This window comes from Pseudorca crassidens, chromosome 2, assembly GCF_039906515.1.
Source record: "Pseudorca crassidens isolate mPseCra1 chromosome 2, mPseCra1.hap1, whole genome shotgun sequence".
Classification (NCBI taxonomy): Eukaryota; Metazoa; Chordata; class Mammalia; order Artiodactyla; family Delphinidae; genus Pseudorca; species Pseudorca crassidens.
In genome coordinates, this window is record NC_090297.1 from 23,599,662 (window position 1) to 23,623,617 (window position 23,956).

General features: G+C 51.6%; 1 pseudogene; it reads left to right on the plus strand.

The window, feature by feature from the left end:
- LOC137208742 (eukaryotic translation initiation factor 4E transporter-like) overlaps positions 1-23,956 on the plus strand; it is a 51,337-nt pseudogene that overhangs the window by 16,343 nt on the left and 11,038 nt on the right.

Here is a 23,956-nt window from a genome sequence, read left to right on the forward strand (position 1 = left end):
ACCCTTCCCTCTCAGGCTGTTAGGGTCTCACGCCGATTTCACAGTGTTGCTAAGAACTGTGTTAAGTTCTGGGTACCGAGTCCTGCCTCTGCACATTCCTAAAGGCCCAGAAGCAGCTTTCTTTTCCCCAAGAGAAGAATCATCTGCCCCAGACACTGGAGACTCCATTCCAAGCAGCGTAAAGAAGCCCTGAAGCCCAGTTCCAAATCCCGACCGAACCAACTACTACCTGGGGGCCTTGGACAAGCTCCTTAACCAGCTGTGCCTCAGTTTCCCCACTTATAAAGGGGGGAAATCGTAGTCTATAGGCCATAGAGTTTTTGAGAGGATTAAGTGATTTAAAACCTTTAATGGGTTTAGAATAGTGCCTGCCACACACTAAATGCTCAATTAATGTGAGCTACCTCACACATGCTACCTCCTACCTGTCCCCACAAATGACCTGCTCTAAGTGCATCCAGGGCTGGACCCCTTTCTCTGTCAATGGGCCCTGGGAGGGGGGAGAGAAGCGAAAGATGAATGTCTGTGCCCCAGCCAAGGAAGCCTCAGAAGTGCAGGAGAGAGCCGTGCTTCTGCACGCACAAGGGAACTTGTAAAGCACCTTCTGAGGCTGTGATTGCCGAGGCAAGGCCAGGTTGGGCTGAAATGTCGTCCATGGAGGCATGAGGGGCAGAGGGGACACAGGAAGGCAGGCAGAGGGTCCCATGGCTGGGGACACATCCTTTGGAGGTTGAATCTATACAAGAGTGTACACTTCTGGAAATTAATCACAGAGTGGATAAAGGTAACTCATACACTCACCTGTTCTGTTCTTTGTTTATTCAACATATATTTCATTGAACATCTACATGTGCCAGGATCTGGGTTCACACAGGGGATACATTGTTGAACAAGGCAGAAACAATTTCTGTCTTCAGGAAACTTATAGTCTAGGATCTAAGAAGACAGACATCAAACAAGTACAGATTTGATTATTTAATGGAAGGGCTCATGTCCCATATGGGGGCAGGAGACAAAGGCAGAAGAGGCTTCTCAGTGGAGATACAAAGATAAGAGTTATCTGGATAAATTGTGAAGAGAGAGAGAAAAAAAAAATGAGGCAGAAGAACCGGTATGTGCAGAGGCCTGGAGAGGAGACGGGGCCTGGCCCGTATGAGGAACTGTGTGGAGAGCTGGGTGGCTCGAGGGTGGTGACCAAGAGGGATGAGGCCCAGGATGTAGTCAAAAGGGGCCACTGCCACACAGGGCCAATGCCACACAGGCCACTGCCCAGTCAGGCCCAACATCTCTGGCAATGACATAATCAGTAAACCTGCCACAAAACCCAGACCTCAGAGGCCCCTCACTGTCTCCACACAGACGGGGACGCCAGACACACCAATGAGAGTCACATTTTTCAAAAATCCCAGCAACTAGATCCTGTTCCTGTGACCTGCCATGTAGTAACACACAAGAAACATTCTTAAGAGACTGATAACGTCTAAATTATAAAGGGCAAAGTCACAAGCCCAAGGCTTTCTTAGGACATTATTTTTCCTGCTGGTGTTGGAATATCCCTCTGAGATTTCAACGTCATAGCTGGATCAGGGGGGCGGGGCTCCATCTCTCTGTGCCGCTCACTGGATGATTTATGACCCCACAGGGTAGCAGGATAGAGCAGACACCTGTTCGCATCTCCCAACACTGAGCACAGACTTCCAGGAAAGCCCAGCCAGTTCTGGAAGAGTTCATTGACAATTCACGCTGATTTTGAAATGCCAGCTTTCCCAAATTGGGTTCAGGGGAACACAAGTTCTGGGTGGTAGTAACTGATTTCAAGAATGAAGACTTATCATTAGTCTGAGGAATGTTATACACAAAACACATTAGTGCACAAAATGCTAGGAGAGTCCTACAGTGATGGAAAATCCCACAGTTGCAAAGAAAGTTTCAAAGCAGCAGCTAAGATCTACTCTCACAGTCCTTTCATAAAAGAAAGAAAAGTTCAACCGAAAGAATGGCAGTATTTCATCATAAAAAATAGGCCTTTCCAAAAAGAATAAATGGCAACAACCTTATACCGACAGACTACCTTGACCTGATTTTTCTCATTTCGCTGAGAGCCTGTGACAATTTCATCCCAGGCTGCCCTGCCATCGGGTTCAGGTCTGTGCACTGGCCCAGTCAGGACTGCAGGGACCCTCGGCCACTGTTCCCTCCAGAACCCAAGTGGCCAGCGTGAGGCTTTTACTCCATGGGCTTAATATCACCCCCTCCACACAGGTCCTGCCCAGATCTGCCCCTCCCTCATCTGTGCCGGGCTTGGGATTCTGGCCCTTCCAGCCCCAGGCCTAGGATCCATGTGGCAAAGGCAGAGCTGAAAGAGCATCAACCACGGGTCAGGAGAGCGGGTCCTGGTCCCTGTTCTATCAGTGACCCTGGGCAGGTCACATCACCACTCAGCCTCAGTTTCCCCAACTGTACCTGGAAGGGTTGGACTGAATCATCTCCTAGCTCCTCCCTACTTTGCTGGCCCAGCAATCGATGACTCTGTGCAGGGAGACCTTGCTCAGATCTTCGTGGGAAAATGGCACACGTTCTGGCAAGACAGTCTCTCCACAGGAGGTGAGAAGGGAGAACAGACGTTGGCCTGCTTATGAACTGAGAACACCAGGACCAGAATCAGAAACACACAGCCTCGTACTGGTCAGCGCTGGCCTGGCTGCGGGGGGCGCTGGCTCCCAGTGTGAGCAGAGCAGGCTGAAACCTGGAGCCAAACACAGGTGCCCTCCTTGGAGATGCGGGTTTTAGGATTAACTAAGCCAGCGAGAAGGAGAGAAGCCTCTCCTGCATGACAGAACCTTGGGGGAGATGGGCCAGCCAGGAGGGTGCTGACGCCTAATGACAGGAGAGAGGACGTGGGAATAGAGAGCAGGGAAGGGGGACTGTCACCACCACCACCACCACCATCATCATAATCATCATCAGAGTAACAGCTAAGAAATATCGTGAGCCTACTATGTGCCCTCCTCCTTCTCAGTGCTCTGTAAGCAGCAAGCCCAGGGCCCAGCGCACAGTGGGCCTCCATGAGGCTGGGTGGATTAATCCATGATTGCCAGTGATGTCTATTTTTGCTCTTGCTGAAACAGCATCTCCTCACATTTCTGCAGTTCACAGCCCAGCTCTTGGCAAACTTCTAAGATGAGATTAAAAGAAAAAGTGGACAGGGTGCCCACATTCCCCAAGGCAGAAGTATCATTCAGCAAGGCCCCCACTGCTGTGAGCACAAGGCCCTCCCTTCAGGCTACTGGGGCCAGTTGGCATCTTTATGCCCTGAACCCAGTTATAAGGCAGGAGTCTCTGAAAGGTCTAGAATTAATCCTGCCTGTGCATTCCTGCCGTTCTCAGGCACTTCGCAGGCCCCAACAGTGACAATAGCTCTGTTTCCATCAAGGTCCAGCTGTTTTAATGGAGACTTTAAATACCCCTCTGCTGCTAAGAAATTTATGTCCTGCAGAGACGTGTGTGGCTGGAAACAGACATTTTAGAGAGGTTCAAGGCCCGGTGGCTTTTGGAAAATGAGCACAAAATGCCCTCCCCTTCCCTCCATCCCTTGAGACATCAGTTTCCAGTGACTCCGCAGATGTCACCACAGAGCACCGGGCCGTGTGCAGGGCTCTGGGCGCAGAGACAAAGCTTGGTCATGTTCTGTGCTTGAGGAGGTCATGGTCAGATGGGAGAGGCTGACCGCCAGCAACACACACCGTCCCACCTATGGAGTGCCAGACTAGAGGGCACAGCAATGGCTGTCACTCCCCGAGCACCTCCTGTCTCCACTTCTTCACGTTAATGCCTCGTATGTGCTGGAGACCAGGCGATTCATAGATGTTGTCGCCAACCCTCACAACAACCCTCCCCTGCTACAAGGTTCGTTAATCATTCCCATTTTAGAGATGAGGACACAGGCTCAGAGAGGTTGAGGAACTCACTCAGAGTCACACAGCCAGGGAGGCAGTTTGAGTCAGTGTGTGCTCTGTGGAGAGCCAGCATCACTGCAGCTCTGCTCACCCATGCCCTCTCAGAAGAAGGCCAGGTCTGCTGGGATGGAGCAAAGGCAGGTGAGGTCACCTGACCCAGAGGGTCAGGATCCGGAAGGGTGCTAGATTGCAGGTGCACTGTCTCCTGATTGTGGAGGTCGCCAAGGTGACCCACATTAGCCCAGGTGAGTTTGTCATCCTAGCCCAGCAGCCAAGCAAGACGCAGGATTTAGTTTCATCCTGTAAATTGAGATTGTTTGCACCTGCTGAGAACCCACCTCCCACTCCCCCTAACCCCCCACCAATGTTCTTCTCATTTTCCTTTGGAAATCATGCTCCTCACCCACCATCCACACGGTCTAGGTGCTTTGGCCAGCACCGAGCCCACCATGGCTCTAAGGGTGAATGCGTGACTCAACACTGGCCAATCCATGCCTTCAATTCCCCTGGACTTAGTGATTGGCTCAGAGATGAGCACATGACCCAAGTTAATCCAATCAGAGTTTGCCCTTGGACTTTGATTGAAACTAGCATAAATAAGGCTTTCCTTTCCTTTAAGCTTTCTGAGCTTGTCAGATGTAGGGCCAAAGTTGCTGTTGGCTGTCATAAGAAGCCTGTCTAAAAATGAACAAAAATGAACACAGTTGAACAAATCTCTGAAGGATGGAGTGAAAGAGGGATGGTCAAGGCAGAGAGAACATGAGCCCCCCTGTTTGTCTCCCTGCTGTACACCCAGTGCCAGAATGCTGCCTGCACAGACTGGGTGTGACAGCTGGAGCCCCAGGATCAAGGCAAACCTGAAGCCAGCAGCCCCCCGGATGTTCTAGCTTCAGGAGCCAATGCATTTCTTTTTCTGTCTCAACCAGTTTGTGATATATTTTTATCACCCACAACCCAATGAGACTTAATCCTCTTCTGTAGTCACCACTAGGAAACACAGTGCCTGGTGCATAATAGATGCTAAGTAAATATTTGTAAATGAAAGAAAAAATGAATAAACCTGGCCATCTCTCCTTCTCTGCTTCCCTCAGCCTCACCCCGCTCTCCCCACCCCCAGCTGTAGATTTCCTAACTGGGACCATCCCTCCAAGGACTGAAAAGGAGTTTTGATGAACAGTCAGCTGCTTTCCCCACTGCAGCAGTGTCTGCACATTGGGCCCTTACGGAGGTGATGTGAGGTAATGTGACCTGCCCAGGGAGTCACAGAAAGTTAGGAAGGGTGACGTCTGGAGCCAGGGCTTTCTGCCTCCCAGGCTAGTTCTTCAGACACTGCATCCTGGGGTCTCAGGGGGAGGGCGACAAGGTACTGTCTGGCATCTCCCAGAGGAGCAGGGACATAGGAACCCTTCGTTGCTTCATGGCTGCCTAACCATGTGTCACCCCAGGATGCCCAGAAGCTTGGCACCCTGCAGAGAACACCGAGGGCAGGTCAGGGAAGGGAGCTGAGTGCCAGAATGTCATCCCTCACATTCCCACTAGACGCTGAGCTTTAACAGAAACTATACCTTAATTTCCATCACCATAGAATGCATGCGTGCTGGACACATGAATGAATGAATGAAAAATACATCATTTCACATAAAGGAGAAGGAGTCCCAGAGACGTCAAGTAATTTTTCCAAGGTCACAGATCTTGAATGGCAGAACATGTCCAAACCCCAGCCTTCTGCCACTGAGGCCCATGCATGTCCTTCCTCCACCCCACCCGGCCCTGCAGAGCATGGGAGAGGAGTTAAGAAAGGAAGACGCCATCATAGGCTAGAGGTATCCAGGAGGGCTTCCTGGAGGAGGGGTATCCCTAGCTGGGCCCTGAAGGATAAACTGGAGAAGAACATTCAGGGAGGGAAGAGCAGCCCGCAGTTTGCTGCTTCTAGATCTCTAGGCCTCTGGGTCTGCAGTTCTCCATGAGAAGGTTCAAGGTCTTCCCTGAGAAGGTACCTGAAAACCTCTCTCCAGCGCAGGTGGAGCTGCATCCCAGGCAACTTCTGGGAGGTGGCCCCCAGGTAGGGGGTTGTGGGCAGGGCAGAGTCGGAGCTCCCGGGAACACTGCGTTCACTCGGTTTCTGTCCCAGGTTCTCCTGAATGGGAGCGAGGATGGCAGTGTCCTTGTCTGTCTGCTCTGAGAGGACAGTGGCCTCACAAGCACTCTGATGACGTTATATGCCATCAGCCAAGCAGCTCCACCAGACACACTCCCTGCAAAATGTCTCATCAGTCCAAGAGCTGCACTGCCGGCAGACTTTATGATTTCCCTTGCAAATTCCTCATTGAGCACATCCTGCAAAGGTAAGAATCCCTCCCATTTTGTCCACAATTGGGAAAATTAGTCCATTCCCCTCCCCGTTCTGCCTCTGAAGCCCATTTCCCTATAATGAGCCTGCAGAAGTAAAACAACGTTACACAGGCATAAAAACATACAACAGTTCAGCTGCCACAGGGTATTCTTGGGACTATTTTGGGAGCCAGATGCCTGTGTTGGTGGGAGATTCATCCATTCTCTGCACAGGTGAGATTTCCAGACATAGGCCCGGGAGCTGAGTCAATGATTCTTTTAAATCTCAAATCCATTTTTTCCTCTTGTCTACACTCTCTGGTTGGCATGAGGCATTTGAGGATAACAGAACACCTCCTTAAATATATAAATACCCGAGGGACTTCCTTGGTGGTGCAGTGGTTAAGAGTCCGCCTGCCAATGCAGGGGACACGGGTTTGAGCCCTGGTCCGGGAAGATCCCACGTGCCGCGGAGCAACTAAGCCCATGCACCACAACTACTGAGCCTGTGCTCTAGAGCCCATGAGCCACAACTACTGAAGCCCACATGCCTAGAGCCCATGCTCCACAACAAGAGAAGCCACCGCAATGAGAAGCCTGCACACCACAACGAAGAGTAGCCCCCACTCGCTGCAACTAGAGAAAGCCCGCGTGCAGCAACGAAGACCCAAGGTAGCCAAAAATAAATAAGTAAATAAATAAATTTATATATATATTTAAAAATCTCTTCTTATTAAATATATATATGTATATATATGTATATGTGTGTGTATATATATATATATATATATACCCTAGACAACTCTCCTGCCTGACCCTCGTACCAGCCCAGTGATTGAGACATATTCCCCACCCATGGGGGTCTCTGAGACCTGCAGTGACAATATTCATTTATTTATTTAACACACTTGTTGAGTACCTACTGTGTGACAGCCACTGTGTTAGGAGAATCAAAGCTAAGCAAAAGCATCAGGGACCCTGTCCCGCAGAGCTCACAATCTAGAAAGGGAGACAAAGACTAATCTAGAATTGCACAAAAAATGTGTAAAATTACAGGTGCTGTAAAGGAGAGGCTCACAATGCTATGAATAGAGAAGTTCAAGATTTTCCCAGAGTAGATGAGCTTCCGTCTGTGATCTGAAGAATAAACCAATTATCAGGTGAGCTTGGGGCTGAGAAAGAGTGTTCAGACCAGGCAACAGCATGTGCAAAGGCCCAGTAGCTGGAGGGCTCTTGGCAACCAGGAAGAACTCCAAGACCTGTGTGATTGGAGGGCAGGAAGTGGGTGGGATCCTGGAGAGGGGACAGGAGCAAGATTGTGGAGGGCCTCAAACGCCACTCTCAGGATTTGGGTCTTCATCCCACCAGCAGGGGACCAGTGGAGGGTTGTAAGTATAGGGCAAAGGGCAGGAAGCAGGCTTGATGTGATTAGATCTGTTTCCAAATTAGTCCTCAGGCCACAGGAAGGTGAGTGAGGAGGGAGGGAGGCATCAGGACAGTATGACTTGAAGGCGGAGTACTCACCTAGCTGGCAGGGAGGAGGATAGCCTCCAGAGGAGGAGGAGATGGGAAACACCAGCAGCCACATCTGCAGGATGTTCCCTCAGTCATTTGACACACATTTATTGAGCACCTACTACGTGCCTAGTCCTGAGGTTGGAGAGGGGTGCCAGGATGAATAAGAACAACTAAGTCACTGTCCTCAAGCATCTTACCAGGAAGAGGCAGATGTGTCCCTAAGGTTTCAGAGAAGGCCAGCTTCTATCAGAAATGCATGGGAAGTTGTGATAATCCGCTGAATCTCTTATCAGAAGAGAAAGAAAAGACCTGCCAGGGCCATTTGGATAAAAACAAGAGAAACACAATCACTCCAAGTCAATTAAAGGGGTTTGGTGAAAGGACAGAGAGTGGAGCCAGGCCTTTACAGGACTGACAGTCACCAAGCCCATGTCCCTCTCTTTCCTGTGCAGCTGTCAGAGCTCACCCAGCTCTGACAGGGCCTGTAGATACCACACCCAACTCTACTGCCAGAAGGAGGGTCTTGATCACATTCATTCATTCACTCATTAATAACCACAACCTTGGGAAAAGGTCCTCATGCCATGCTCTGCCTTGGCACTGCCTTCTCTTAGTCACACGCATTTATCCTAACACTCAAGTGTTAGGAGCTCAAGTGTCTCCTCCTCCAGGAAGCCCTCCCTGATACCCAGGGTTAGTCAGCCCCTCCCACTTTGTGCTTATGCTGCACCCTGGGAGTGTCTCCCGATTGCCATTTCTGACATATGTGCCAGTCTCCAGCCCCAGGGTCCTGTGAATGGGCAAGTTTCCAGAGGGCAGACAGGGATCCCCTTAATGATTTCCTCTGTTGTCTCCTCTGACCTGCTGGAGGCTCCAAGGTGAGGCAGGGTTGTGTCCCTCTCACCTCCTGTTGTTTCCTTGGAACTTAGAACACTGCGGGGCACAGAGCATGGTCAGAATGACTGTGTGGAAGAAAGAAGGGAAGGAGGAGAAGTAAAGTAAAGAAGGGCGAGAGGGAGGGAGAGAAGTGCAAAGGTACAGGTGAGGACAGGAGGCAGAGGAGAAACTTGGAAACTCACAGGCTGTGAGAGGGCAGGGAGGCAGAGAGCCTCGAATGTTAAAAATGGCCCCTCTCTGACCTATGACATTTCACTTAATCAGGAACAAATTACTCTGCACCTGGTAGGTCTGAGCACTCTTCAGACTTTGCCCTCAGAAGAGCTTTCTGGAGTAAAACATTTCTCCAGAGACTTGTTTCATGCTGAACCACATACACCCAGATTCCATGGGTCAGAGAGAATCTCATCCCCTTGGCCTCTTGGAAGAGAGCAGAGGACCTGACCCAAGGCTGGTTTGGGTATCTGGTCTACCCAGCTGTGTGACCTCAGACAGGTCACTCCAAACTTCAGCCTGCCACCCTGAAAGGGCATGGACGACCAGAGTCTCACCCTCCCTTTTTTGCTGCTTCTACAACACCCTCCCTGACCTTGGCCTCAGCTCTGAGATCAGACCCCACCTCTTCCAGGAAGTCCTCTCTAGACCTGAGTAGCTCAAGTGCTTGGTCTGGGAGATGAGTGCTGGCTGTGGGGTCAGACCAGCGGGGTCCAAATCCAGGCTGCTCCCTGTTCTAGATTCTTACTGTTCACAGTGGTCACCAGCAGTGGTGGCATCAGTGGGGAGTTGGTGAAACTTTGGGCCCCACCCAGACCTGTAATGAGCCTGACTCTGCACTTGAACAAGTGTCCAAGGTGGTGTGTGGGCACATGTAGGTGTGAGATGACCTGGCCCTGCGCGGGGGGAGAGACAGGTGTCAGAGCCCGGCAGGAGGTCTGCCTTTCCCCAGGTGCCTATGACTCTCACAGACACATCTCCTCGTAAGGAAGAACAAAAATCAAAAAAGACATGTGTCCTGGCTATGTGACTTAGCTCCTTCAATCCACCTCTGGGGCCATAGTCTCTCCCCTGTACAATGGTCAATAGAAATCCCCAGCCCCCTGAAGTTGTTGTGAGGATGGAGTGAAGTAATTTGCATAAAGCTGGTGTCACGTGGCCAGCAACCTGTTCTCTCTGCAAGAAGCTCTTCCAACCCAGCCTCTCTGTTCTCCCTCAGGTACTATCCAACAACCCTGTTAAGGTCACCCCATCCCCACCACCTCCCCAAATCTTTTATTTGATGTCTTATCGCCCAATCTGTTGTTGTTGTTGTTATCATTTACTCCTTTTGTTTGGCTATTTCCCAAACTACACTTGAGTTCCCTGAGGGAAGGGGCCTGTGGGTCTTGTTCATGGCTGTGTCTGGTGCTCAGCACAGAGCCTGGCACCCAGAGGAGGCTCATAAGTATCTGCTGGATGAAGGGTTGGATGAGGCGTAGGACTGGGTTGTATCAGTCAGTACAGGTGAGGTGCTGTAACAAATAGCCCTCAGATCCCAGTGGCTTCACCCAGGAAGAACTGATTTCTCTCCCACATGAAGTCCACATGAATGTTGCTGGTCTGAGGATCTCCTCCAGGGAGGCACCTCCTCTGAGCAGTGATGCAGAGATCCAGGCTCCTTCCATCTGTGATGATGTCATCTCTACACGTGGCCTCTGGGATCACCAGGGAAGGGGAGTGAGTGAGGCAAGTTCACCAGGTAATTAACCAGCTCAGCACAGAGGGGTTCACATCATTTCCACCCACATATCATTGGCTAGAATGAATGTGCATCCTGCCCCACTTGGATGCATGGGGGCTGGGAAATGTCGTCTCAGGCTGGGAAGCCACTCCCAGGACCAGCCCTGCACTGTGGAAGGACATAGTGGTCAACGGCCATCTCTGCCCCTCTGTGGTGGCAATTGATGACTCTTGTCACTTTTATCTTCTTTCTGAGACCCCTGGGCTCCATGTCCCCTTTCTAGGCCTCTGGCTGATTCGATGCCTGGATCAGGAGGGCACAGAAGAAGGGGCAACCACCCAGGAAAGGGCTCACAGCACCGCTCCCCACACTTGGTCGCGTGGGGAGAAGTTCTGGCTGTTTTGAGTTGATTGTGTTTGGAACGATCTGTGTCTGCTGAGCTGCTAATTCCGGTGCCATCTGCCTGTGATTCCAGCACCAAAGCCCTGGGATAAACAAGTTTTCTTCTGGAGTTCCTAAAGAAAGTTTTGACAGGGGGTGGAGAGAGAGAGAGAAAGGAGGGAGGCCTCTGAATGTCTTGTCTCTGAAGAGGAGGTGCTGCCCAGTCAAGGAATGAGGGACATTGAAGGGACAAGGATGTCATGTACATCCTTATCCTGCTGAGGATGTTGTGTGGAGCGCACGGTGGGCAGAGTGGCCTGGGGGATGGCGTTCCTATGAATTCCTACCTCCCTCCACCAGATTGGGAGCTCCTTGGGGCTGAGTCATCCCATTCCCAATGCCCAGCCCAGGGCCTAGCAGCGAACACCTGCTGAATGAATGATTGAGTAAATGAATGTACAGTGATGAAGGGTACGGATGGGGAGAGGTTGAATGGGATACAACAGGAAGCCAAGTGACTGCTGTGTTACGAGCTTTAATGAGGGGCTTCCCTGGTGGCACAGAGGTTAAGAATCCGCCTGCCAGTGCAGGGGACACGGGTTTCAAGTCCTGGTCTGGGAAGATCCCACATTCCGCAGAGCAACTAAGCCCGTGTGCCACAACTACTGAGCCTGCACTCTAGAGCTCACGAGCCACAACTACTGAAGCCCGTGTGCCTAGACCCTGTGCTCCACAACAAGAGAAGTCACTGCAATGAGAAGCCCTCGCACCACAATGAAGAGTAGCCCCTGTTCTCGGCAACTAAAGAAAGCCTGTGCACAGCAACAGAAGACCCAACGCAGCCAAAAAATAAATTAATTAAGTAATTAATTAATTAAATCTATAAAATGAAAAAAGAGCTTTAATGAATTACCCTGCAGTGGGGACACTTCTAGGATGGCCTTATGATCCCTGCTTCCTGGGATGACAGGGTGGACAGGACCCGTGAGTCATTTCTAACAACTGAATACAGCCAGGGTGATGAGATGTTACTTCTGTGACCTAACTACAGAAGACTGTGGCTTCCTTCTTGCTAGTCAACTTTTTCTGTTGCCTTCTTGGCTTGCATGCTTTGGTGAAGCAAGCTGGTATGGGAGATACCTTCATGGCAAGGAACTGACAGTAGCCTCCAGCCAACAGCCACCAGCAGCCTGGACCTGAGGCCCTCAGTCCATCAGCTTTCAGTGAACAGTCCTGTCAACAGACACATGAGCTTGGGAGCAGCTCCTTCCCCACTTGAGCCTTCAGATAACATCTCAGCCTCAGCCTAAAACTTGATTGCAACCTTGGGTGAGCTGCTGAAGCAGAGGATCTAGCTAAGACATAAACTTCATCTAAAAACCCACAAGGAACAGGAAAATCTAAAACTTGAAAGATTTACTCAAATATAAATCAGACCTTTCTCTCCATTGCCTACAATTCACTCTAAGTTCCACCGGCTCACAATGGGGAGGAGACATGCAGATAATCTAAAAGCAAATCACCTCTGACAGTGACAGTCCTGTCATTTACATGGGGGGTGTCTCGGGCAAGTGCAGTTAAATATACTGTGACTGTGTCAGGTGGGAGTGGCCTAGGAAGCAGATGCTGGTAGGTTTTTCCTTTCTCCACTACCATTTTTAAAGTGAAAGAGACATCAGAATGCCTACAAAGCTATCTCCGAAGAAGGACTTTGCACAGGTAGGCCCTGGGGTGGGTCGAAGGGGAGGTATTTGGTAGAAGGGGCTGGAAGGCCAGGAAAACAATGAAGCTTCAAGGGTGCAGTCACAAGGGTCCCCTGGGAGATCCCTTTCCCGGGTGGGCCCTGGAGGAAAGGCAGCTTAGGGTCACTCCCTGCAGAGGGAGGGTAATGCAGGAGGCTTGGCCTGGGAGTTGGGACCCACAGTACTGTGGCTGGCTTGCTCTGATCCGGGAGTCACCCTGACTCCTCTGACCCCCAATGTCCCCACCTGCAAATTGCAGGGTAAGCTTTGAGGATTTGTCACTCATGGAATCCAAGCCAGTAAGAACAGACACCCAGTTCCATCCCATTCCCATCTCTCCCTCTAAGCACCATGGAGAATGAGAGACCATCAGAAATCACCCCAGGCCGCCCTGGCAGGAGACATGTCCCCACCTCACACCCTGCTTAGCTCGTGCTGACTCTGCAGCAACAATTGCACAGGCTGTCACTGAAATGCACCCAGTCAGCATGGCCTCCTGTGAGCTGGGCCCTAGCTCACCTGCATTCATCCTGCACACTTCCTCTGCCCGCAAGAGCTGCCCAGTGAGGTGCCCGGCCCTGAGCCTGCCACTGTGGCTGTCCTGACGATGAGTTGTAGAGCATGGAGTTAGGGGTGGGTGATCCACGCTCCATGGAATCTCATAATCAAGACCTGGAGAGCCCTTTGTGTCTCCCAGCTGTATCGATACTCTTACAAATCCTAATAGATGGGGGCTGACCCGTGTCAAGTGCCTGTTACACCTCAGGGACCATGTTATACATTTTCTAGGCACTGCCTCATCTCATCTTCACATTGTTATCTTTGTCTGTGACAAGGAAACTGAGGCCCAGGGGTGGGAAGTGCCTTGCCCAGGACGTGGCTGAGCCAGAACTTGAACAAAGAGCCTGTCCCTTAAGCACCCCTGTCACATCCCTTCCATGAGGACCCGCAGGACGGACCCAAGCTCTGCTCCTGTGCATTTCAGGGCAGGAGGCATGCCACCCAGATCATGCAGTGGGGGATCAGGGTTAGGTCAAGCACCCCAGATCCCAGGACCTCCCACCACCTTGGGCCCCCTGGGCTCACAGAGGCCCTTTGCCTGGTGAGCTGGAGTGAGCCGGCTGACCATGCCCTGTGATGTTAGAAAGGTGTTCAAGGCGAGGAAGATGTGTCTCCAAGAAGCCTGGCCAGGTGGTGGCCAAGGGGCTGCCTCAGGGTGCTTCTGGCCTGGTGAGATTGTCCCTTATTTACTGTTGTTTCAGCTGCCCTCCCCACCCTTTCCACAACCAGAAAGAACAGCTTTGCAAAATCAGTCAATGCTGGATGAAGGAGAACCTAGAAGGTGTTACAGGATTGATCTGGGTGGAGTCCCTGCATCCTGGGGGTAGAAAGATTGGCCTTATCCTGCAGCCTGTATACCAGGAGGGAGAGCAGGTGGGGAATGGAGCCCCCTCTCTGCACTTCACAGAAGATGAGGGAAGCCTGACCCATCAGGCAGCTTCGTGCTGTAGATAGCAGACAAAGAAGTGCTTTTAACACATCAGCCTCTCAGACACTCACTATTTATCTCAGGAAACGTAAGTGTTTTTCTTTCTGTCTTTTTTTTATTGTTATTCTTTTCTCTGCTATAAAATGCTCAGGGAGTAGCACAGAGAGAGATGAAGGGCTGATACACTGGGAAAGCTCATTTTTAGAGGATTTGATTGATCTCTATCCGCTGTGCTCTGGCTGAGCGGAGCATAGTGGGCGTTGGGTTGGGACGGGCAGGTCCAGGCTAGGCAGTGGAGGTGGACACACTCGTGGGTGCTGAGGATGGAGGCTGGGCAGCTCTGGCAAGGGGGCACCCACCGGGATGAGCTTCTTTAGGGCAGGGATTGGGAAAGTGGGGGACAAACATTTCAGGCAGGACTGCCCTTAAACTAGGTCAGGAGAGGTCCCTGTGCTTTAGAGGATCCCCCCCCTTCCTTTACCAAGCTCCATCCACAGGGTGAGGACTCTGCAGGGCCCAGGGAAGGGGGACTGTGTGCCCCTTTCACCTCACTCTGGGACCCCAGAATCCTCTGTCTAAATGACCCTGAGTCCATCTCTAGGAGCCTGCCTGCCCCTCTTGCCCAGGTCTGGGCTGCTGAGGTGACCGGCAGGGTGAACGCCACCCCCAGGGCATAAAGACACTCAGGCCAGAGGGCAGCTGAGGTGTGAGGGATGCTGGGCTGTGAAGGCAGCTTTTGCAGTGGGGGGAGCCACTAAGTCTAGAGTCAAATTAAACTCCCACCCCCAGCAGTGTCATGACATCTCTGCTCAGTGCCCCCAGGCGGGGACCACGCTGCTTGCTTCTCTCTCTTCCCGTGAGCCTAACATGGGCCTGGCTCCAAGTGGGGACCTGGTGAGGGCTTCTCAGGGCTCATCAGGGAGGAGCAATGGCTCCTCAAGTGCACCCAGCGGTGGGATGGACAGAAACCCCTGTGTCCAGGCCTTGGTCAGCTCAGAGCTCTCCAGCCTCAGCTCCGTCCCCCATCAGAGAACCTCCAGGGACCCTCAGGGAGAGCCATGGATAATAACTAGTGTGCAATTGTCTCAAATAACATTAGCATTAAGCAGGGCCCCTTCGTCTCCATGGGGCACGGGGGAAGCTGCAGAAGAAACTTTCCAAGAAGGGCGGGAGGCATTGGGCAGCTCCCTGGAATGAGGGGCGGAGCATCCAGCACCATGGGGTTCTGCGAGGTGGGCCCGCCACTGCGTTTCTCAGAAGCCCTGTCTCTCCTGGGGGTTGTAGTGGCCACCATGTGCCTGCCAGACCTGAGGAACCTGGGGTCTGTCCTCCTGGTGCACTCCCTGCATCCAGCAGCCAGGGAAGCAGAAAGAGCCAGGTCAGGCCCTGGCTCATCCATGCACTCAGAACCTCCAGCTCTTGCAAGTTCTTTTTCAATTGAAAATACGGAAGCAGCTGTTCACACCGTTATGGGCGGTGGTGGTGTCTTGATCAGTGACGTTATTGGACCACTCACCATTGCCGGTAGTCAGAAACATCAGTGGTTCTGCCGGAAGGACTCGGTGGAATGAAGAAGCACAAAGGCTCTGCAGCAGACCAGGCCGGCTCAGCCCTACTGCACCACAGAGAACCCTAGTTTCCGAGAGTCACACTCTCCTCAACTGCAAAATGGAGCTAAGTGTCCCTGTCCACAGGATGAGGGGAGGATGAAATGTGCTGCTGTCCTCCGTGTGCCCCTAGACCCACCCTCACCCACCTCCTCTGCTCTGTGCCCGGGAGACTGACCTGCAGGGGCAGCACCGACAGGGCCCTGCTCCCTCCTGGGGACCCGTTTTCTGTTGGGTCCTGGAGGCCAGGGGCAGGAGGAGAGAGGTCAGGTGTTGGTTCCCCAGGTCCTTCCACTGACCACGCTTGGCAGTGGCGGCATCTCTCTCCTGTGACCCCAGCTCCATCGGACGGCCCCTCCCCTGTGGCTGCAGCTGTCTCTGGGGTCTGGTAAGCGCCCCCTCCTTTGGTCCCTTCTGGACTGGGATGGCACAGCTCCCCACTGTCACTCACCCCAAGTGCATCAACATCCCCTGTTGGTTTCCTGTATCCCGCCCACACCTTGGTACTTGTCCCTCCATTAAACATTTCAATTACCCCCTCTTGTGTCTGTTCCCCGCTGAGAAACTGACCAATAGAGTTTGGGTTTTTCTTGAATTCCAATGGGAAGAGTGGGCTGGGGGCAAGAGTGGGAGCCAGGAGCTGCTCTGAGTCTTGGGCAAGAGCTGCCTTGAGCAGGAATATCAGGAAACCGAGAAATTCCTGCAATTCTCATTATCCTGCATCTCTACAAGGCACCAAATTAAGGCACTAAACCAGCAGCCATAATCCTCATCTTTTCTCTTCATCTAATTGTTTCGGCACCCATACACCCCAGTAGTGTGGGGAAGGTCCTGAGGCAGTGCAGTGATGCATACTTCCTCATGAGTAGATCCAGCTGAGGTCCATGGTCATGACCTGTGTGTCCCTCCCTCTAGCCCTGGGGTCAAGAGGTGGGTGGAGTTGGGAAGCACATCCTGGTGTGAAAGCCAGGAAGTTCAGGGGTCTTTTCCCAATTGGCCAGTTTTGCGTTTAGGAGGGTTCAGCTGTGGGGCACTGGGCAAGTTGCTTAACCTCCGTGAACCTTACTCTCTTCATCTGGGAAATGGGTTAAGACCAGCATCACAGGGCTGGTGTGAGCCCTGAGTGAGGTAACCCAGGTGATGTGCCTGGCCCTCAGCAGGGGTTCCACATGGGTGAGCCCCGTCCCACTGTGTAGAGTACTAAGGATGCTCCTAGAATGCAGCCCCTGCCCCATTCTCCCTTTGACAACCTCATGTCTGCCTTCGTCCCACATCTGGACAGTCAAGGCATTGGGTGGATGGTCACCAAAGCCCTTTTCAGCTTGGACAGTATGGGGCCCTTTATTTCCTTACCGAGCAAGAGCCTTGCAGCCCGAGCCCTGAACCACTGCACACCCAGCCTCAGGAGCCTGTCGAGGGCATTCAGGAGACCCTGAAACCTCCCCTGCTGGGCCCCTACAGCTGCAGGCAGGAGAAGACAGCCCCGCTGAGTAAGGACCCGCTGTGTCCGGGTCCTGGGCTCACAGGGAGGCCCTCTTCCCGCTGAGGTCACGTGCCTGTCGGCAGGAGGGAGCAGAAACCACAGGGACAGACCCTGGGCCCCCAGGCACCCCTGGGAGCAGGGCGCTCACCCGGACACCCGGGAATAGACACGCTGGGTGCCTGCGTGAGTGCTGGGCGCCTGTGTGAGTGCTGGGCAGCTGCGGCAGCTCTGGCCCTGCAGCCTGTCAGCACCGGGAGCAATTAGAATCCTTAAAAAGCCCTCATTATTTCTCCCAGGGCCGAGGCACCCTTTGGAAAAAGGAATGTTTCCTGCCAGATCGTGCGTTTGTCACAGGCTATTGTGTAAATCCGTGTTTGCCCCATTTGAAAAGATGTGATTTATCCACTTGACTGGCCTTAACACTCCCTCTCCAACCTCAAAGTGTGGCCGTTATTAGGATCCCAGAGAGGAGCCATGAAACATGACAGGGCGAGGCTGGTGAAGTCACCCCCTGGGCTCTGAGCCCCTCTTCCTCGTGCTGCTCAGGAGAACCGGAGGGGAGGGGACGGGATCGCGCTGCTCAGGACCTGGGACACTTCAGGATGCGGGTCGGTCCTCAAGGAGACAACCTGGGATGCTGGATAAAGGCCCAGCGTCAGGTCCGCTCGTGCCAACTGGCTTGTTGAGGTCCTACTATGTGCCGGCCCAGATGGGGGTGAGGGTGCAGCAGCGAACAGACGCGGTCCCTGCCCCCAGGATCTGACGTCTGGAGTGGGGAGGCAGGAAGGAACAGGTAGACCATCATCCACGAGTATCCCAGGTGGGAAGAGGCTGGAAGAAGGTAAACAGGGTGACGTTATAGCATCTGGCTCTGGGGCTGGGGATGGAGAGTGACAACCTTGTACTGTGGGGACAAGGAAAGCCTCTCTGAGAAGGGGACCTTTAAGCGGATACCTGAGGGATGAAGAGGAATGGCCTCTGATGCACATTTCAGAGCAGATGACCCACCAGGTGGGGGCATCCTGGGCCAAGGCTCTGGGGTGTGACAGCCTCTATGGAAGCTCTGGTGACGAAGCAGTTAGCTCCACCTGGTAGGACCAGAGGACACTTCAGCCAGGTGACAGCAAGCTATTCGCTGGTCCATACTGAGCATTTCACGAGGTGGGGAGAGTGAGGGATTTCCAAATGAAAGACAGAGACAGAAAGACCTGGACCCGGGCAGGCACACGTTAGAACAACCAGCCTCCAGCGTAATGGTGGAGGGTTTCCTTGGGAGGCGTCGGTCTCGAGCAGAGCTATGAGGAATGGACTCTCTCTGAAGGCAAGGAAACCCATTGTTTAAGCAGAAGTCAAGTCAGCGTCTTCGAAAGTGTTAGGTCCTGCGACTTCTAAGGCCTCTTCCAGCTCTAAACCGCTACAAGCAACAAGACTATCTTGGGCTGTATTTGAATGAAAGTTCAGACTTGCTGCACTTGGCTGCATTTGGTTTGGGTTTCCCATCCTCACCCCAACCATCCAGAGGCAGGAGGTGTTCGTACCCTGAATTCTCTGCACAAATGCAGAGCTGTGTGCTGACTGGGCCCCCGAGTACTGGGTCCTGGAGCGGGGGTTTTGGGGGAAAGTCACAGAGACCAGGGCTGGTGGGGGAGACCCGAGGCTCAGTAACCAAGGCTCTCTTGCATGGGGACCTCACACAGATGGACACAGCCGAGGGCAGGGACTCCCACCCTCCTCCAAACAGCCTCTCCACTCAGCTCTACAGCCCAGAAGCACCAGCAGCACCTGGACCGCCCACTGCCCCTCACCCAGCACCCTCGGGAGCAGCCCGCAAGGCCTGCCCCCAATAACCGGCCCCGAACCAGGTCAACCTCCCTCCCCTTCTATTTTATTTTATTTTATTCCCCCTTCTATTTTAGATCAACCCAGTCAGGCTCCCCTTGGGGAGCAGCAGACTCTCATTTTTCTCCCGGGCTCGCTAAATTGGTAAGACCCTGTGCCTGGCCCAGCAGGCAACAGAGGGAAAAGTTTCCCAGAATTTCAGGTCCTTTGATGGAGAAAGTCTGCCTAATAAATAATTGAGAGGTACCTCGGCTTCCCGAGAACTGTTCCGAGCGGTAAAGGCTCCTGTTCCAGTTCCCTCAGCAAAGCAGAACTTCTGAGCACTCCAGCAGAGGTGAGGAAAAGCCCTTACTTACAGATGAGTCAGGAAAGGCAAGAGGGCTGGGGTGGAGAGAGGCTGGAGGCACCAGGAGAGGGTAGGCGCAGGGAGGGGGCTGCTTCAGGGAAGGATGCAATTGTGCCCCATCCTGAGGGCCCTACTCAGTGCCAAGTGCCTATGGTCAGGATCCCATCTCACCCCCAAATGACCCCATGTGGTGAATCCTCTCCCTGCAGACCCATTGGACAGATGAGGAAACTGAGATGCAGGTAAGCCGAGGCCTTACCTGACGCCTCCACTGGGGAGGCCTGGACCCTGGCCTGTCAGACTCCAGCCCGCACGCTCTTCATGTCTCTGCTCACCTGGAGGCATTCAGAGACCCATAGGATCCTGGAGTCTTTGGTCCTCTGGACCCTTAAGCTGTGCATTGAGAGATGAGTGTCCAGAAGAGCTGAGTTCGATTCCCAGCTTATTCACTGCTCTGGAAAAAATGGAGATAATAATCCCAAGGTCATGGTCCTATTGAAAGGGCAGATGTGTGACATGTGGAACACAGGGTCCTGCACAAAATAGATGCTCAGTGAATTCTGAGTATCACCCACAATAACACACGTTGCTCTAAGAAACCAACCCCAGAATGTATAATGGCTCCAATGCAACAGAAGTTTTATGTAAACCCCAAACAGTATCCTTGAAGGGTGGGTGCCACAAGATGGCAGGAGACTGGGTCTGGGATACCTTCTTGGTGGAGGCTGTCTTGCCAGCCTGTGCCCTCTATTGCCTTCTTGGTTTGCACACTTTGATGAAGCAAGCTGCTGTGTTGGAGAGAACCCTATGGCAGAAACAGGGGGCAGTTGGTCCTCTGCCTGTATCAGACTGGCAAAAAAAAGCTAGGGAGTTCATGGGATGATCTCAAAGGCCTGGAGTGGAAGTCACATATGTCACTGCTGCTCATATTCTATCATCTGGAAGGCAGTCACGTGGTCCCACTTACCTGCAGAGGAGGCTGGGAGATGTAGCCTTGCCATGTGCCCAGGAAGAAGAAGAAACATATTTGTGGAACAGCTAGACACTCTCTACCACACCTGGCAAAGTGAAACCATGACCCAGGAGACCCGGCAGGTCAACAGTGGAGCCCTCCTTAGAGCCCAGGCTCTTCCCTCTACACGTCACATGGAGTGTGGTAGAGTCACAGGACTGGCCACGGGGACCTGAGACAAGGTCCACCTGAGTAGGGAAGGGAGGTTACAGGTGGTCAACATGTTGCCTTTGCTGCCTGCAAGAATTACGGGTTGGGGGCAGAGAGCCACAGCTCCAGGGTTCTTGGCTGTGAACTTGGTCCAGATGCAGAGTTGGCCTCAGGGCCCCCTTGAGATCAGTTTCCTTATCTGTCAATAAGTCTGCAGTGAGAAGACTGGTCACATGCGGTCATCTGAGTGAGATCTTTGATGCACTCATACTTGTTTGTCCCTTTACTCTCTGGGTCCTGCTTCTCTGCTGGGAAGATCTGATATAGTCAAGCTACAATACTTTGGATAATGCTGGTTCAAAGGATACCTCCTTCCTAGGGGTGTTCAGGTACAACAGGAAGCCTGGGAGAGGGAAGACGATCATGCAGGTCATCTCAGCAACAATTCCATAATTCAAAACAATTGTGCAGAAGACGTAAAATGGCATAGGAAGACTTTTATGACATAGTAAACATAAACAGAAGATTACAGAACAGAATGCACAGAATACTCTCTTTTTTTATTTTTATTTATTTTTTTTTGCAGTATGCGGGCCTCTCACTGTTGTGGCCGCTCCCATTGCGGAGCACAGGCTCCGGACGCGCAGGCTCAGTGGCCATGGCTCACGGGCCCAGCCGCTCTGCGGCATGTGGGATCTTCCCAGACCGGGGCACGAACCCGTGTCCCCTGCATCGGCAGGCGGACTCTCAACCACTGCACCACCAGGGAAGCCCTCTCCTTTTTTTATTTTTAAATAGATCTTTATTGGCATATAATTGCTTCACAATACTGTGTTAGTTTCTGTTGTATAACAAAGTGAATCAGCCATATGCATACATATATCCCCATATCCCCTCCCTCTTGAGCAACCCTCCCATCCTCCCTGTCCCACCCCTCTAGGTCATCACAAAGCACCGAGCTGATCTCCCTGTGCTATGCTCCCACTAGCTAACTATTTTACATTTGGTAGTGTATATATGTCGATGCTACTCTCACTCTGCCCCAGCTTCCCCCTCTCTCCTTTATTTATGAGAAAAATATAAACATATATAAACACATATGTTTATATAACCAATATTTGACAGAGTGTTTTTTTGGTGGTGGTTATTATGGGTGGTTTTTCTCTTTTTCTTTCTGCCTGTCTGCATTACCTGTAATGAACCTGTATAATATTTACATGAGGAAGAAAATACTCTTAAAATAAAGGTTGACATATTGTTGTCCCTAAGACTGGATGATGTCTCAAGACAAAGAGATTCTGACCTTTTGTGGCTCTAAATCTTAGACACTGATGGGTCTGAAAATGAGCTGAGATCACTGGATCACTGGATCCAGATCACTGGAAGGTCAGGACTTCTTTTGCCTTTGAGATCCTTAAGAATCGGTGGTCAATTTGAAAATGTTTTAGATTTCAGCTTTCTTAGGTTTGTGATCCAGTTATGCCTTCCTAAATAACAAAGACATCATCTTGATTGATCGGAGTACATGTGAAACATTTCAATCACACTGCATCAGTCTGCTATTGCTGTGTAACAAACAACCACAAAAATCTGAGTGACATACAATAATAAGCATGTATTCCTCACACAATTGCAAATTGCTTGGCAGTTCAAAGTTGCAGATTTTGAATGCAGGTCTGCTCCATTCTCAAGTCTGTAGGGTGGTGAGTGTGGGGGAAAGGGATGCAAGGGTCAGAGTGGGCAGGGTGGAGAGGGGAGGTCTTGCAGACCATACAGCAGAGGAGGTTAAGTTTTATTCCAAGTGCAATAGGAAGGCCTTGAAGGTAGTAGATGTAGGTGCCATGGATCTGAAAATTTTACCATTTTGAGAATTCTCTTTAAGAAAAAGACATAGAATTTGGAATCAAAATTAGCTAAATAACTAGTTAATAGTTATTTAGAATGAGCAAAGAAATTATAATAAATTGTAGGTATCAAAAAGCAAGCAATTACCAGAAAACATAACAGAATTGAGGAAAATCTCACTCTATTTATTACTTAGCATCTTGACACTCCTTCCCGGCTTTCATTCTCCCCTGAATTGTTTGGGCTGCATTCTCTATATTCACATGTTCTTAAGACAATGATTTTGTAATATCATCTTCCGTGGAGAGAATAGAAAGTTTAATCAGACTTTCCTCCCACAGAGCCTGATTTTCACGGTTTTCTACAGGGGTAGGGTTGAATTTTTTTCACCTTCACAGTTCATTACAGATCATGCCATGTAAATGTTCAGGACTGTTGTCAAATTTGGGATGCCTCCTGTCAAGTTCCTCTTATATCTGAGCAGTAAGATTTCAGGGCATAGCAAGTTTTCCTTGCAGTTTCTAATCCTAATTAATCTTGGAATTGACAATGTTCATTAATCACATTACATGGGGCCCAACTGGGGCCTTAAGAGGGGCCTGGAGAGTCAGGGTCCCTGAAGCTTAAGCTTCTCTAGCCTCTGGTAAATTTGCCTTTGTCTGGAGGCTCTTATGGGAGAGGGAGATTATCTAAGCAGAGGGGCTGCTGGGCAGAGGACAGCAGACTCTGGAGGCTGCGGGGTGGATGCAGGAAGCAGGGAGTCAGTTAGGGGGCTTAGTTCAGGCTCCAGGCAAGCAGTGGTGGGGCATAAGATTCTGGGATTTTCTGGGATGTGCTAACCTGGAGAAGGAGAAGGGAGGTCTCAGAGTGGTCCAGATCAGATCTGTTACCTGATTTCTCTCTTTCGTCCATGTCTCTGGGGGCTGATCCTAAGCAGACCTCCTCACTCAAGACTACCACCCCTCATGGAGACCTGGAGCCTCAGCCCCTACCAAATTGACTACAGATGGAGGAGCCAACAGGGACATCATTCTGACTTGTGACGTGATGAGGTGCTGAGCAGATGAGTGCAGTTTGGTCTCCTAATGAGCTCACTGGGGACTTGTGGAGGGGTGGGGAGGAGCCAGGCCACAGAGGAGGTGGGAGGAGAGACCACACTCTGTCTGTGAGGGAGGGAAGAGGCTGCTGGGGCACAGGAAACAAGGCTCTCGATGGTAATACCTAGCAGGCCGTCACTGCCCTGCCAGCTGCAGACTGATAGAAGCCAGAGGATTTGGAAATGGATTTGTTGACAGTGGAGAACCTCCACCTCTCACTCCCGAGCCAGGAAATAAAGGCATTAGGTCAATCTGTTACGTTAAGGAAGAGAAAGAGCTCAATAAGTTGCCTGAGTGGAGGGCAGGTGTCACTGCATTGAGGCTGAAGTTAGGGGACATCATTGGCCATGGGTGGCCTCTGATAGCTTTGAAGCCACTGTTATTCCCCACTTGGGTCCCTCAACCAGGGTCACCTAGTACCTAAAGCCCACCCACCTGCAAAGACCATGCAAGTTGGACCGGGCATGGGGATGAAGCCAACGCAGGACCAGAGATGGGAGGGGATTTCAGTGGGGGAGATGGCCCTGAGCGACATGAGTAATGTTT